We start from the raw sequence: 17,278 nt of genomic DNA on the forward strand, positions 1-17,278 counted from the left end.
CTTACTGAGGTGTAGCCTACAGTGTCCCCTGACATTGAATTTTATGAATGCTCATCTATGTGCTAAGCTTACCATTTGTAGAACACCAAAAAATACATCCAAAACATGTTGGCTCGTGCTTACCGGAGTGTAGCCTACCATGTCGACAGCAATGGAATTTTATGAATGCCCATCATTTGTAAAACAGGCCATTGCAATGGATTCATTAGTCCTGATTCCTGTGACTAATCAATTTGGCTAATAAGCTCTGAATATCAGCAACCCAACTTTATCAGGATTTATCGTGAGCCTATTTGCAATGTGTTTACGCAGCGGGAAATGTAGAAGTATTTTCTTTTTCGCTATGATCAGCTTGTCAAAAATACACATTTGAAACCACTAATCATGACAATGGGGTGAAACTCCTGAACAACAGCTGTAATTGCCAATTCCATATTATCAATTTAACTTTGAACTGTCCTGTTTTTAAGATACATTGTTTGTTAACATTTTTTATTTGATTGGGCGCCATTTAGGATAGGCTATTTGGTCGGAGAAACCGGCATGATGTAAAAAGTGTCCGTCTCATTACATAGTCCTAAATGTTCCTCTCCAGTCTGTAGGTTACAGAAAAGGCCACATACTCTTTCTACCATATCTTCTACATAATTTATGTTTGATACTTTTTTTGATGGAATGTTGGTAGAGCGCCGCAGCGATGCGTCTCTCCAACAGCACCCTGAAGAGGCGCGCTGGGAATGGACAAGCACCCCTGCTTTTGACAAAGTGGGCACTGTTTATCACAGTGTGTCATCAGCATTCACCTAAAAAGCCCATATGCCACTGGTTGAGAGAAATTGTATTTGTTTTTGGGCAGAATTAAAATCAAATGTTGTCACATGCTCCAAATACAACAGTGGAATGCTTACTAACAAGCACTTAACCAACAATGCAGTTAAGAAAATACCAACAAAAAAACAAACAAGTAAGAGATAAGAATAACAAATAATTTAAGAGCAGCAGTAAATAACAATAGTGGGGCTATATCCAGTACAGGGGGTACCGGTACAGAGTCAATGTCAATGTGTGGGGGCACCAGTGTTGAGGTAATATGTACATGTAGGTATAATTAATAAAGTAAGGGGGGGGGGGGCATGCAAATAGTCTGGGTAGCCATTTCATTAGCTGTTCAGGAGCCTTATGGCTTGGGGACAGAAGCTATTTAGGAGCCTCTTGGACCTAGACTTGGCGCTCTGGTACTGCTTACCGTGCGGTAGCAGAGAGAACAGTCTATGACTAGGGTGTCTGGAGTGGACAATTTTTAGAGCCTTCCTCTGACACCGCCTGGTATAGAGGTCCTGGATGGCAGGAAGCTTGGCCCAGTGATATACTGGGCCGTACGCACTACCCTCTGTAGTGCCTTGCGGTCAGAGGCCGAGCAGTTGCCATATCAGGCAGTGATGCAACCCGTCAGGATCTCGATGGTGTAGCTGTAAAACCTTTTGAGGATCCATGCCAAATCTTTTCAGTCTCCTGAGGGGTAATAGGTTTTCTTGTGCCCTCTTCACGACTGTCTTGGTGTGCTTGGACCATGTTAGTTTGTTGGTGATGTGGACGCCAAGGAACTTGGAGCTCTCAACCTGCTCCACTACAGCCCCGTCGATGAGAATGGAGGCGTACTCGGTCCTCATTTTCCTGTAGTCCACAATTATCTCCTTTGTCTTGATCATGTTGAGGGAGAAGTTGTTGTCCTTGCATCACATGGTCAGGTCTCTGACCTCCTCCCTATAGGCTGTCTCATCGTTGTCAGTGTTCAGGCCCACCACTGTTGTGTCATCAGCAAACTTGATAGTGTTGGAGTAGTGCCTGAGTCATGAGTGAACAGGGAGTACAGGAGGGGGCTGAGCACGCACCCTGAGGGGCCCCCGTGTTGAGGATCAGCGTGGCAGATGTGCTGTTACCTACCCTTACCACCTGGGGGTGGCCCGTCAGGAAGTCCAGGATCCAGTTGCAGAGGGAGGTGTTTAGTCCCAGGGTCCTTAGCATGTTGATGAGCTTTGAGGGCACTATGGTGTTGAACACTGAGCTGTAGTCAATGAATAACATTCTCACATAGGTGTTTTTTGTCCAGGTGTGAAAGGGCAGTGTGGAGTGCAATAGAGATTGCATCATCTGTGGATCAGTTGGTGCGGTATGCAAATTGGAGTGTGTCTAGGGTTTCTGGGATAATGGTGTTGATGTGAGCCATGACCAGCCTTTCAAAGCATTTCATGGCTACAGATGTTATTGCTATGGGTCGGTAGTCATTTAGGCAGGTTACCTTAGTGTTCTTGGGCACAGGGACAATGGTGGTCTGCTTGAAACATGTTGGTATTACAGACTCAAGCAGGGAGAGGTTGAACATGTCAGTGAAGACACTTGCCAGTTGGTCAGCGCATGCTCAGAGTACACGTCCTGGTAATCCGTCTGGCCCTGCGGCCTTGTGAATGTTGACCTGTTTGAAGGTCTTACTCACATCGGCTGTGGATAGCTTGATCACACAGTCATCCGGAACAGTTGATTCTCTCATGCATGTTTCAGTGTTACTTGCCTCGAAGCGAGCATAGACGTTATTTATCTTGTCTGGTAGGCTCGTGTCACTGGGCAGCTCTCGGCTGTGCTTCCCTTTGTAGTCTGTAATAGTTTGCAAGCCCTGCCACATCCGACAAGCGTCGGAGCCAGTGTAGTACGATTCAATCTTAGTCCTGTATTGATGCTTTGCCTGTCTTATGGTTCGTCGGAGGGCATAGCGGGATTTATTATAAGCTTCCAGGTTAGATTCCCGCTCCTTGAAAGCGGCAGCTCTACCCTTTAGCTCAGTGCAAATGTTGCCTGTAATCCATGGCTTCTGGTTGGGGTATGTACGTACAGTCACTGTGGGGACGATCTCCTCAATGCACTTATTGATAAAGCCAGTGACTGATGTGGTGTACTCCTCAACGCCATCAGAAGAATCCTGGAACATATTCTGTTCTGTGCTAGCAAAGCAGTCCTGTAGTTTAGCATCTGCTTCATCTGACCACTTTTTTATAGACTGGTGCTTCCTGCTTTCATTTTTGCTTGTAAGCAGGAATCAGGAGGATAGAATTATGGCCCGATTTGCCAAATGGAGGTTGAGGGAGAGCTTTGTACGTGTCTCTGTGTGTGGAGTAAAGGTAGTCTAGATTTTGTTTTCCTCTGGTTGCACATTTAACATGCTGATAGAAATTAGGTCAAACTGATTAAAGTCCCCGGCCACTAGGAGCGCCGCCTCTGGATGAGCATTTTCCTGTTTGCTTATGGTGGTATACAGCTCATTGAGCGGGGTTTTAGTGCCAGCATCAGTCTGTGGTGGTATGTAGACAGCAGGCTGGTAGGGATAACGTTAGCAGGCTAGTTGGCTAGCAACCTTGCAGGCTGATTTGTAACAATACATTCATAAAGTATTTGCTTGTAAGTTGTCTGAAAATTTAATTGAAACTAGTAGTCATGTGTGCAAACGATTTGGTTTAATTTGAAGTTATACATTTGAAGTTATTTGTTGGAATTTACATTATTGGAAATAGCATGGCTTGTCGGGTCTTTCATATAATGTCACACTCCACAAAAACATTTTCCAATATTGACTTTGGCACTCTGATCGATTTTATGTAATAACTTGAAAAATAGAAAAGCGACGTGTAACTTCACATTGGGACTTTTGATGTGTATACTAATTCAAATCCATATGTAACATGTGGTTACGTTTAAGCTACCTACCCTTTTAAGTTGGAAGGTGTCGTGGAAAATTGCAAGATTATGTTATAATGCTTGTATTGTATTATAATGGTTGTTTTATTCGACAGAATAGAGTATTCTGTTAACTATTGTGTGTGTGTTTTACTGAGGATGGGCCTCTATGAGATAGCACTGACAGAGGAGATTTACGATGTCTTTGGGTAATAAAGCCTAAAGAGCATTCCAGAGAACATGAGCTAATGATTCTGTTCTATACCTTACCAGGGAGAGATGGTTCCAGTTTGGGGTAGGAGGACCAGACACTGGTCTATACAATGAAAACTGTTGACACAGCAGTTGCTGTCTGCTATGTTTTATAGATATCTTTCATACAAATCTTAACCTTGTGACCATTCTATGTATCTGTTGTTCGTCATGTACGTTGAGAGGGGTGTATCTTGGCTATAAAAGATCTTTGTACTTTTGTGTTGTCACTTTTCAATGGCGCACTATTGAAAGTGAAGTGCTATTGCGAAGCTCTTATCATTAAAGATGTAGTTTAAGTATAACTCTGACTGGTGTGTGAAGGTTGTAACTCTCCTCATTTGGTAATGCAGAAATTAGCCACCACATTTGGCGACGGGGATGGGACGTGAATCTTCACTCGGTGACCGCTCCGACGACCTAGGTAAATTGTGCATGAGGGATCTCTCAAACTTGGGATTGCAGGGAAACCACACTTCGGGAACGAAGCAGAAGGACCCACCTTTGATCTGAGAGGCAGCGAGCCCAGTGGATGCCACATCTCGAACTTAGTTTTTTTTAAAGAAAGAGGTGAGCAAACCACACTTGAAGTCGAGTTTTTAGAAAAGCCTCTGTTACGTGAGCTCTGAGTGTGTATTCCTTTGTGAGGGGGGCACCTTGGAGGCGTAAGCAGGGCCGAGTCAGAGAGTAATCTGAGAGTTTGCGGACTCAAAGATACTCTGCCACTGGTCGGTTGCGGCTGAATTGATCACAGTGGGGATTGGTGCGGTCTGTGGGGGTGAGGGGCCAGGGTGACTGTGTGTTCTGTGTGAAACACGGTACTTGGTGAAGCCCTATTGGAAGAAGGACCTAGTTCTGAAAGTGTCTGTGTGACTGTCTAAGTGACCCTCAGAGGTGGTGAATTCCAATTATTTTAAATGTGCTAGCCAGGTATGCCCTGGGTTACTCTGTGTGAGTATTTTGATAAAGTTACCACTAGGTAATCTTTGTAGGAGCGTTCTGTGTGAGCGTGAGTAGATTTACTCTGTGTGAGTAACCTTTCAATTATGTTCTGATGTTCTGTGTAGACATCTGACCAGTTCTGTGTGAGCATCTGACCAATCCTGTGTGGGTGATCCTTAAAGTTCTGTGTGAGTACCTAAGAATTTCTAACGTTTTATATGGATTCTGTGAATATATGAAAATATGATAAATTGTATGTGTGTATAATCGATTACTAGAGATTTGATAAAGTAATGCTGAGAATATAATTAGATACAATTTAAACCACCCATTCGTAGATGTACGTAGGTTTTGAGTTGGTATCTTCAATGGATAATTTGATAAAGATGAGGTTTTAAGCATTATTAAACTGTCTACAATGTGTATGAAATTGTGCTCTAGAAACTGATTGGAGTGTGTCCACTTTTGGTTATCTTACCCTAACGATGTAACTATAAATGCTTATTGGATTATCTCTGGGTAAAACAGTTGAAATAAAACTGCCCTTAAGGTCTGAAACTGTTTTATTTTTTCCTCCCAGTATGAGAGGAGTTGCTGGATTTATTGAATAAACCGTTTTCCATAAAGTTAGAGCGAATTAAGATTGAATCTCGACGTAATTTATGTCGTACAAAGCCTAGGGTATCCATCAAACTAATTATCATTATTATTAGGTTTTGTTTGTAGTTAACTTTTTGGGTTTCTGAATCGGTGTAGTATAATGAATGCTAACGAAGTGTTTTGTGTTTTTCTTTAGAAAAATGGGGATTTCATTGTCTCTCTTTGGAATGTTTCCTGGGGTTATATTCTTGGGTGAGTGAGATTGAGGCCGTAAACTACCAAAATTGAAAAGGCCTGGCAATTTTTTTTGGTTTTTACCTTAAGGTTTGCAAATACCCACACACAACACATTTGTTATAACTATTTGTCGGTGTTTTTAAAATACTATGTTTGATTTGTTTTTCTATTTCCTTTGGGTTTGTTGAGTTTTCCATTTGACTTAGTGCTAAGATATCTTAAAGGGGCACCCACACACCTGGAATTTTTAGACGTTTTTATTTTCTGAGTTTTAATTAAACATGTGAATTCTTTTGATAAAGAAATGTTCTGGGAACCTGGGATACAACATGTAGGAAATGTTTGACGGTTTTTCTTTCATTTGTCTAATATAGTAAGAAACACCTCTTTGAAGGGGTGGTATGACTTTTGACCTTTGTTAAGGCTTTCCTTTGTGGTCTGATCAGCCTCATTGGAAATCCATTTGGATAATGAATTTAAGGTAATTTGTTATACTGATTTCAAGGTAATTCGTGAAATTGATAATTATGATGGAGTTTATAGTTCTTAGACATATTTGTAATTTGGACCAATGTGAAGGAGAGGGCATTGCCTTTAAATAAGGGTAGGCTGCTTTAAGTCTATTTTTCTATGACTATATGGGTAAAACAATTTTTCTTTGTGGAGGTTTTCAGAGTACCATAAATTCCGGACTATAAGCCGCAACTTTTTTCCCAGGCTTTGAACCTCGCGGCTTAAACAATGACGCGGCTAATATATGGATTTTTCCCGCTTTCAATTTTTTTTTCTCCAAAAAAACACGTTCTGTGACGTGCTCAATTGTTTTGGCGGCATGAAGCTTTCATTAGACCAATGAAATTGCCGAACGGGTTAAGGTCAAACAACTTTTTTGTTTACTGTTTAGATTAAATCGAGCGCTCAAACTTCCCATCATTCTGATTACGGTAGTCATTTTGTCACCCTCATCATGGCAAAGACACGGAGAAATGCATATGATGCAGCTTTCAAGTTGAAGGCGATTGATCTGGCTGTTGGAAAAGGAAATAGCTGCTGCACGGGAGCTTGGTCTTAATGAGTCAATGATAAGACGTTGGAAACAGCAGCATGAGGAATTGACTCAGTGCAAAAAGACAACTAAAGCTTACTGCTAATTTTTTATTTTTTGTTACAAGCCGTGTTTCGTTAAAGCCTATTTATTTTTGTTACAAGCCGTGTTTCGTTAAAGCCTATTTATTTTTGTTACAAGCCGTGTTTCGTTAAAGCCTGTGTAAAGTTCATTTGTTTCAATGTACCGGTAGGCACCTGCGGCTTATAGACATGTGCGGCTAATTTATGTTCAAAATAAAAAATAAAAATTAATTCAGTGGGTGTGGCTTATATTCAGGTGCGCTTAATAGTCCAGAAATTACGGTAGTGATTTTAATTTGTGTATGTTATTTGAAATGTAGTTTTATCTTTTGACCAGTAGTAGTGTTGTTTTATACATTACTCTCATGGAGAGATATGTGTTAAAAATGGGGGAGGATTCAGTTCTTTGAGGTTTTGGATTGAAGTTTACACACCTTGAGTGATATGTGAAGGAGTGTATTGTTGTGTTGTTTGTTCTGTTCTATTCCCGATACGTTATAGATCTAACTTCCTGATCTTTTGGCTCTGCGATGAAGTTGAAATTGTGATGGGAAGTATAAGCCAATTTGAAAGAATAGTTTCAATAGAATGTGTTGTTATTCTCTTTGAAATATGTTTACACATTTGTATTAAGAATAATTGGTAAAAGTAATAATTGATCATGTAGTTAATGAACTGAACTAAACTGTTCTAATCTGTTATTTCGAGGTTATCATGGAAAGTGACATCAGACGGTATCTTAATTCATGGAAGAGATAATTGGACCGAACAGTGTGTGTACTTCAAACCCCCTCTAACTGGCTGAAGAAGAGTGACAAAGGCGTTGAATACGGCCCTGTCCGCACCACTTCTACCGAGAGAAAGGTGCCGAGCCAGAAATCCGATCTAAGCTATCAACTGTTTTTCTCTCATGTTTTTCTCAGGAGTGTGAGAGGAGTCCACGTGGTGTGAGCATTGGGAGAGATCTGTTGTAAACTTCTCTTATGTTGCTGGTATACTGGTTGACCAATGGACAAGACATAATGGGCGTCTAAGTTGAAACATTGAAATTGGGACATTATAATGGGCCATTCACTTTGAACTGTAAAGCTATCTGAATAAGAACGAAAAGGACGCCAGAAGAATCAGTGCCTGAAGGAGGGGGTTGGTCAACTGTGCCCAAAATTTTTTGGGGGACTTTTAGGGTATCAGGTTGATTGTAGAGGTCTACACCATGTACAATTATAGTAATTTAGATTAAGAATGCATTGAGATACTGATCTGTATTATAATCGTGATTAAAAAAAAGTTAATAGTAGAATTATGGGATAATTATACTGGATGTTAATATAAATGTACATTCTGCCAATGTTGATGTGTGTTTAAATTGAGTTTTTACTTTGAGTGATAGGACCAATTTGAATCACTGAGCAATGTAATTTAAAAATTTGGGTTGGATAATTAGTTGGGTTTCTAATTATGATTTTATTTGGAAATTGAATGATTTTTAAAACTGAGGGATTGATTGTTTTGATTGTTGTTATGAACTAAAGATGTTGACGCTGTTATAAGCATGCCATGGTGAATGACATGGGTGAACTATGATCTGGAGAGTGAAAATAATCCTAATCTATTTGATCTATTGTCACGCCCTGACCATAGAGAGCCCTTTTATTTCTCTATTTTGGTTAGGTCGGGGTGTGATTTGGGTGGGCATTCTAGATTTTGTATTTCTATGTTCTATTCTATGTTTTCTATTTCTTTGTGTTTGGCCGGGTATGGTTCCTAATCAGAGGCAGCTGTCTATCGTTGTCTCTGATAATGAATCATACTTAGGCATCCCCTTTTCCCACCTTCAGTTGTGGGATCTTGTTTTTGTACAGCTCTGTGTAAGCATGCAGAACGTAATGGTCGTTTCCCTTTTCGTTATTTTGTTTAGTGTTCTGAGTTAAATAAAAGTAAACATGAGCACTTACCACGCTGCACCTTGGTCTACCCATAATGACGAACGTTACAGAAGATCCCACCAACAACAGACCAAGCAGCGTGATCAGGAGTGGACATGGGAGGAAATACTGGACGGGAAAGGACCCTGGAGTCAGGCCGGGAGTATCGCCGTCCGAGGGAGGAGATTGAGGCAGCGAGAGCAGAGCGGCGATATTACAAGGCACTATACCAACCACGAGGCAAGCACGAGAGGCAGCCCCCAAATTTGTTTTGGGGGGGCACACGGTGAGATTGGCTAAGTCAGGGTTCAGACCTGAGCCAACTCCCCATGCTTATCGTGGGGAGCATAGGACTGGTCAGGCACCGTGTTATGCGTTGATGCGCATGGTGTCTCCAGTGCGCAGGCGCAGCCCGGTGCGCTCAGTGCAAGCTCCTCGCAGTTGCCGTGTTAGAGTTGACATTCAGCCAGGAAGGATTGTGCCGGCTCAGCGTTCCTGGTCTCCAGTGCGTCTCTTCGGCACAGGTTATCCTGTGCCAGCTCTATGCACGGTAACCTCAGTTCGCCAGCACAACCCAGTGCGGCCTGTTCCAACTCCCCGTACTTGCCGGGAGATGGGGGGGATCCAGCCAGGACAAGTTGTGCCAGCACTGTTCTCTAGACCTCCGGTGTGCCTCCACTGTCCAGTGTGTTCTGCGCTGGCTCTACGCACTATGCCTCCAGTGCGCCTTCATAGCCCAGTGCGTCCCGTGCCAGCTCTCAACACTCACCGAGGTAAAGTGGGCATCCAGCCAGGTCGGGTTGTGTCAGCCCTACGCTCCAGACCTCCAGTGCATCTCCCCAGTCTGGTGAGACCTGTTCCGGCTCCACGTAAGAAGCCTCCAGTGATGATCCATGGCACAAAGCCTCCAGTGATGATCCATGGCCCGCCCTGACCATAGAGAGCCCTTTAATTTCTCTATTTTGGTTAGGTCAGGGGGTGATTTGGGTGAGCATTCTAGAATTTGTATTTCTATGTTCTATTTCTTTGTGTTTGGCCGAGTATGGTTCCTAATCAGAGGCAGCTGTCTATCGTTGTCTCTGATTGGGAATCATACTTAGGCAGCCTTTTTTCCCACCTTCAGTTGTGGGATCTTTTTTTTTGTACAGCTCTGTGTAAGCCTGCAGAATGTAACGTTCGTTTTCCTTTTCGTTATTTTGTTTAGTGTTCTGAGTTAAATAAAAGTAAACATGAGCACTTACCACGCTGCACCTTGGTCTCCTCCTTACGACGATCGTCACATCTATAGGCATTGCCTTATAAATAGTGGAATCATGATGCTTGTCTTGGGTCATGTTCATTAGGCACCAAGGGAATGCATTTTATTTTAACTAGGAGTCACTACCTGGATTTGTCCAACAAGATATGCTAATTTTAGTTTCTGGGATTAGTCATTTCCAACATACTATGCTGATCCATTGGAGTGTGATAGATAACTAAAGCTTATTTTATTAAACTCCACTGTTGCATGCACTGCATTATGCATTAAATATGTGCTTTTCACTGTCTATGGAAAATATAGCTTTGAATCTCATAAATTGTATGCATTTTTTGTTTTTCTTTGTGGGTTCGTGCAGGTGACTGTGTATCATAGCCTTCCCAGACAAATTGCTAGATTGCTTAGAAAATGTGTTGGGGATTGAAATAAGAGACAGTGCTGAGTCTCTTGGGATGAGGCTGAGTTAGTGTTGTGGGAGCTGGTCATGTGCAGGAACCCCATGCAGGAACCCCAGTTATTGCTTTGTGATTTTTGGTTTATGTAGAATATGTATTTTCTATGTGAATGAATGTTCTTAATTCTTGTAATTTTCTTTTAAGTTGAGAAGATTCTCAAAATGGGGGAGATGTCGTGGAAAATTGCAGGATTATGTTATAATGCTTGTATTGTATTATAATGGTTGTTTTATTCGACAGAATAGACTATTCTGTTAACTATTGTGTGTGTGTGTTTTACTGAGGACGGGCCTCTATGAGATAGCACTGACAGAGGAGATTTACGATGTCTTTGGGTAATAAAGCCTAAAGAGCATTCCAGAGAACATGAGCTAATGATTCTGTTCTATACCGTACCAGGGAGAGACGGTTATAATGTCACACTCCACAAAAACATTTTCCAATATTGACTTTGGCATTCTGATTGGTTTTATGTAATAACTTGAAAAATAGAAAAGCGACGTGTAACTTCACATTGGGACTTTTGATGTGTATACTAATGCAAATCCATATGTTACGTTTAAGCTACCTACCCTTTTAAGTTGGAAGGTAAAACCGACTCGTATATGGATGTGGCTGTAAATACTCATCATTCTCCATCAGCCATTGTTTTCAATAGGACACAGTGGAAAGAGTGCTACCCTTTGGAATTATAGTGTAGTGTAGAATGCGCTGCTGAAATAACTGGGTTGTATATAACAATAAATTCCACTCATCTGATGAGCTGGTGAATTTCAAGCAGAGAGACAGACAATACTGAATCAGTTGACAAGTCACGTAGAAAAGGTGATCTTGTACAATGTTTCATGGGGCAGAAAAGGCATACAACATCATTCAACGTTTTTACAGTAGCCAACTGCGTTACAATACCCCTATTTTTGATGATTTGTCCTACGTATGTACTGTATAAGAATAATGAAACTAAGACTGACATATTTCTCAACATGCTCAAAACCTGCTATTGGATACAAATGATTGTAAAAAAAAACTGTGCAATGTCAAGTTAGTCATATGGTATGGAAAATTATATTTACCATGTACCATTTTTTTTTCAGTACTTCAAAAATTACAGTTTTGAAATGTTTATCTTGTATTTTTTGCTATTGGATTAAATGGTAGTTAAAATGACTAAATGGTGAGCCTATCATTACCTGATAAGCTGGTGACCAAAAAAATCATGGTATTTCACGGACAAACTTTGATTTTGAATGAATGACTCAGGTTTGAAAGATGTGTGAAACCCCAATGAATGCTCAATCAAAGGTTCTGAACATAAGACAGGGAGAATTACAACTGTTATCAGTTTAGAGTTTTGTACTTAACAGAGTTTTGAAAAATATACCACTTACATCTGGAAAATGTGCCAAAGTGATTGAAAAAAAAACGAATATTGAAATAAAGAAAGCTGTGTTTACATAGACACACAGACACATAAACACGTGCACATATACATGTAAAAACACACACCTGCAGCACATGCCCAGTGCAAAGAGTGAGATGGCTGTGATGTCACACTTATTCCACATGTCCTGGATGTAGAGCTTCATCCTCTGATATAAAGTAGTGCTGCCCCTGAAGAACATCTGATAGATAGAGAGAAGGACAGAAAGGGAGGGAGAGGGCAATACTTTTTTATTTATTGTCACCTCCAAAACCAATGGCAGCCTTGATAAAGATTACCAAAAAATACATATTGAGCTATATATACACAAAGTGCTAAGAAAAAGTATTTGCCTCCTTTCAAATTTTCTTTACTTTTGCATATTTTGGATGTTGAATGTTCAACCAAAAGATAATATTAGATAAAAGGAACTTGAGTGAACAGATAACACAACAATTACATACTTATAAAATGTATTTCATTAACAAAGTTATGCAACACCCAATGCCCCTGTGTGAAAAAGTAATTGCCTCCTTACACTCAATAACTGGTTGTGCCGCCTTTAGCTGCAATGACTCCAACCAAACGCTTCCTGTAGTTGTTGATCGCTCACGTCACTGTGGAGGAATTTTAGCCCCTCTTCCATGCAGAACTGCATCAACTCAGTGACATTTGTGGGTTTTCAAGCATGAACTGCTCACTTCAAGTCCTGACACAATTGGAATAACCTCATACCAACGGTCAAGCATGGTGGTGGTAGTGTAATGGTTTGGGGATGTTTTGCTGCCTCAGGACCTGGACGACTTGCCTTAATAGAAGGAACCATGAATTACACTCTGTATCAGAGAATTCTACAGGAGAATGTCAGGCCATCCGTCTGTGAGCTGAAGTGCAGCTGGGTCGTGCAGCAACTCAATGATCCAAAACACACAATCAAGTCTACATGAAAATGGTTAAAAAGCAACACATTTTAAGTTTTTGAATGGCTTAGTCAAAGTCCAGACCTAATCCCAATTGCGATGTTTGGCAGGACGAGGAACAAGCAGTTCTTGCTTGAAAAAACGCAAATGTCGCTGCGTTAAAGCAATTCTACATGCAAGAGTGGGCCAGAATTCCTCTACAGCGATGATCAACAACCACAGGAAGCATTTGGTTGCAGTCATTAAAGGTGGCACAACCAGTTATTGAGAGTAAGGGGGCAATTACTTTTTCACGTAGGGGAATTGGGTGTTGCATAACTTTGTTAATTAAATAAATAAAATAAGCATCCATTTTTGTTATTTGTAAACTCAGGTTAACTTTATCTAATTTTAAGTTTTGGTTGAAGATCTGATAACATTCATTATGAAAACTACAGAAAATCTGAAAGGGGGCAAATACTTTTTCACGGCACTTTAGAGCGAGCGAGAGCAAGAGGGAGAGCGATTCAAGTTCCTCGGTGTCCACTGAGGAATTAACATGGTCTTCTCAACCCAGCAGGAGGTTGAAACAATTTGGCATGGCCCCTCAGATCCTTTTATAGCCGCACCATCGAGAGCATCCTGACTGGTTGTATCACTTGCATGGCAACTGCACCTACCTCGTCCAGAAGGCCCTACAGAGGGTGGTGCGGACGGCCCAGCACATCACTGGGGGGATGTACATGCCAGGCGGTGTCTGAGAAAGGCCCCAAAAAATTGCTGAAGACACATGCACACACTAACCACCACGCACACTCTCAGCCACGACTAATTGTACCCTTTTTGGTCCACCAGCTACAAACAGCTGTAAAAACTATATTTTGTGTTATTGAAAATATATTTCACAGCGATTTAGATGGTACAATGATTTCCACTAGATAACACAGCCACAAAGTCGGAACAGCTTTCCCAGTTTGACAACAGATGCCACTCCGGTGGGAGAAATGAATAGGCAAATATCACAGCCAATCACAACATTGGTGGATAAGTAATACTGTGAAACACTATCATTCCGCTATTAGCAGCAGATACAGTATATTATGGACATTTTCTGAAATTACAATGCAAAAATTCAACAACAAAAAAATCCCGTATAGCACCTTTAACAAGTAATACAACAAAATCTCAAAAAGAACCTGTCAAAATGATTGGCAAGGGTCGCTGTTTTCAATACTTTGTGCACCCCCCGTTGAGAGGATAACGACACTTAGCCTTTTTCTGTAATGTTTTATGAGATTGGAGAACACATTGAGAGGGATCATCTTCCATACAGAATCTTTCCAGAACTTTGATATCCTTCGGTCTTTGCATAAGGACTGCCCTCTTCAATTCCAACCACAGGTTTTCAAATGGGGTTGAAGTCCAGAGACAGATGGCAGCTGCAAAACGTTGATTTTGTGGTCAATTAACCATTTCTTTGTGGAATTTTGATATATGCATTGTCTTGATGGAAGATCCCCTTACGGTCAAGCAGGAGGCTGAAACTTGAAACCAGGTTTTTAGCTACAATATCCTGGTACTTGGCAGACTTTTTATGATGCCGTTGAACTTAACAAGGGAACCAGGACCAGTAGAAGCAAAACAGCCCCATAACATAAAAGATCCACCGCCATATTTTACAGTAGGTTCTGCATATGCATGTTTCTTTCAAATCAAATCAAATGTTTTTTGTCACATGCTTCATAAACAACAGGTCTAGACTAACTGTGAAACGCTTACTTATGGGTCCTTTTCCAACAATGCGGAGTTAAAGATCAAGAAAAATATATTTTTTTAAATACTGACAAGAGGAATCAATCCACAGTGAACAACAAATAACAATAACGAGTAAAAATAACAATAACAAAAATAACATGATACAGTACAGGGAGTACCGAGTTGATGTGCAGGGGTACAAGGTAACTAAGGTAGATATGTACATATAGGTAGGGGTGAAGTGACTAGGCAAAGGACAGATAATAGACCGAGCTGTAGCAGTAGCGTATGTGAAGCAGTAGCAGCAGTGTGTAAAATTTTTGAGCATACAATAGAGTTCGATATTTGCGTTATTTATTTTGCTCATCTTTATCAATGGTGCCAATAATTTTTGAACTGACTAAATATGTATATGTTTTAGTGTGTGTGTGTGTGTGTTTACATGCGATGCGTCCTACCTGTCGAAACTCCTCACAGACCAGGGTGAAGACCCAGAAGTAGAGAACAAACTCTAAGGTGGACGGGCCGTGAGGGGGCGGGGGCTTGAAGTCCAACAATAGGACGTAAGCAAACAGGCTGAGGAACAGGAAGTACATCAGCACATTGCCTAGAAACGCAGTGACGGGCGCAAACCAGAACTCCCTCCAGCGTAGCAGTATGAATGGCCTCTTAGGATTGGAGGAGGGGGCACCTTTCAGATTGACCCTTATAGAAGCATATTCCTCAGCATCCTCATCCCTGAGAGGACAAGAATGAGAATAATTACTTTTTGTGTGTGCATGCATGTGTGCAAGCGTCCATGTGTGTGTGTGTTTACATGATGTCGGTGAGGGAGAACATGGTGGCATCGCCTCCGTCCAGACTGTCTGTGTCTTGACCATGGGGGACCTGCTCAGTCTTCCCTTCTTCCTCAGGATCCCTGAGAAATAAAGATAGAGAGAGAGAGCTGATAAACCAACAGACAGACATTGCGCAGAGGAAACTTTCCTTCACCACCAGCCTAATTTCTCAAATTCACACCCTATGAGGAAAATAAGGAATGCTTTACATATTGGCCATTTGACACATATTGGAAACTTTTTTCCCCTTCACCACCAACCACATGAAAAAATACTATAGTTTACTATAGTGTAAATACTTTAGTATTACTATAGTTATTGTTATTGCAGACTGTATACTGCAGGGGTTTTCAAACTGTGGTCCGTGGACATACTGCAGGGGTCCGCAAAAATAAAAAATGGCCATTTGAAAATGTTTTTTTTAATGAATATCACTAGCAGAATACCAAGGTGGATAAAAATGGAATGTCTCTGTGTCCAGTATGAAGAAAGTTAGACGCAGTTTCACAAGCCAATGCTAACTAGTGTGTGACTGGACGTCTACAGGACAGTTAGCATGCTAGCTAGTCCTGTTCATCCAACTCTGGGGAAGTAGATACATATATTTGTAATATGGAGAAAATGACTATCATTGGAATTAATTGCAGGGTTTCTTCTGAATAGAATATTCTTAGGCAGGTCGTCTAAGTGGTAATTTACGGATGGAAAAACTGTTTGTGTCTCTTGAACTATACTGCATATAACAATCAAATAAAAGCTAGACAGTCAGGGAGAACAGAACATTCAGGATACATACCCATTGATTTTGTTCTGTTTGAGCAGAGGAATACAGCATTAGCTCCATGCCAAACTGTGTAAAATTGCAGGAAATGTGTTTAAAAACTGCAACATTTTCTCTCAACTCAATGAATTTAGTCGATTTGCAGAACATTTTATTTACAAAAGAATAATGTTCTCTGCGCCACCAAGATGCCTTTTTAGCTAATAGACTAGGTTAGAGTTCACACTTCCTCTTCCAATGAACTGTCGCATTTACTATAATGTTTTTGTTTCATTACCTTTGACATTGAAGTGGGGGCTTTCTTCTTGAGGAAACCTACTGGACAAAATACTAAAAGAGCACATTTTCCAAAACCTCTAAGTAGGACTGGGGTCTGAACGGATAGTTCAGAGCTTCTGCTCTTTTCTATAACCTTTAGGTAACACAATATTGTCTATACTTGGCATGTAGGTTCCTTACTTATGGGTGGCACAAATTGGAATATGGGGGAAGGGAATGGGCAGGTTATATGCAAATTAAATGCTGTACTGGCAACTAATTAGCTAAATGAAACAAGCAACATTGCATTTATTCTGAGAAGTCCTCCATCAGCTTCAACGGTGATTGATGACTAAGAAAGCGGTAACTGGGTGCGCTAGGCTACTATAGCATGACAGGAGCCAAATCCCGTAACCCTTCTTCACCTCTGCACTCATTCACACCCCCTCAAAGATTTAAAAGCTGTGGATTGGTGTAACTGTATTGGTATACATTTCATCTACACCTACCCAATGCTTTTACATATTTTTGATCACTTTTCATGTTATTCTATACAGCAAATAACCAAAGATCAAAGCAAGCAAATTACACCGGCAATATAAGTGTGAACCTCGTTATGAATGGACAAAATGTTAGCGCCATAACTTTTTGACTATATGAAAATTGGACAACTTGTGTTCATAACTACATCATTGATTGTAAATAACAGCTTTATTGTACATGTTACGGCTGTCGTAGAGAGGGGACCAAAGCGCAGCGTGGTAAGTGTTCATTATGAATTTACTAAACAATGAAACACTAGA

The 17,278-nt window shown here is 40.9% G+C and overlaps 1 long non-coding RNA gene, 1 other non-coding gene and 1 pseudogene across 2 annotated transcripts; all 3 read right to left on the reverse strand.

Moving 5' to 3' along the window:
* The window catches only part of LOC115196252 (transient receptor potential cation channel subfamily M member 5-like), a 46,134-nt pseudogene that overhangs the window by 6,943 nt on the left and 21,913 nt on the right, over positions 1–17,278 (reverse strand).
* Positions 15,033–16,385, reverse strand: LOC115204101 (uncharacterized). The gene is made up of 2 exons (XR_003880304.1): positions 15,415–16,385; positions 15,033–15,335 (listed from the first exon to the last, which is right to left on the reverse strand). It is a non-coding gene; the product is annotated as an uncharacterized LOC115204101 (long non-coding RNA).
* Positions 16,510–16,563, reverse strand: LOC115147407 (U7 small nuclear RNA). Its single transcript, XR_003866328.1, has one exon. It is a non-coding gene; the product is annotated as a U7 small nuclear RNA (small nuclear RNA).

This window comes from Salmo trutta, chromosome 1 (genome assembly GCF_901001165.1).
Source record: "Salmo trutta chromosome 1, fSalTru1.1, whole genome shotgun sequence".
NCBI classification, from domain to species: Eukaryota; Metazoa; Chordata; class Actinopteri; order Salmoniformes; family Salmonidae; genus Salmo; species Salmo trutta.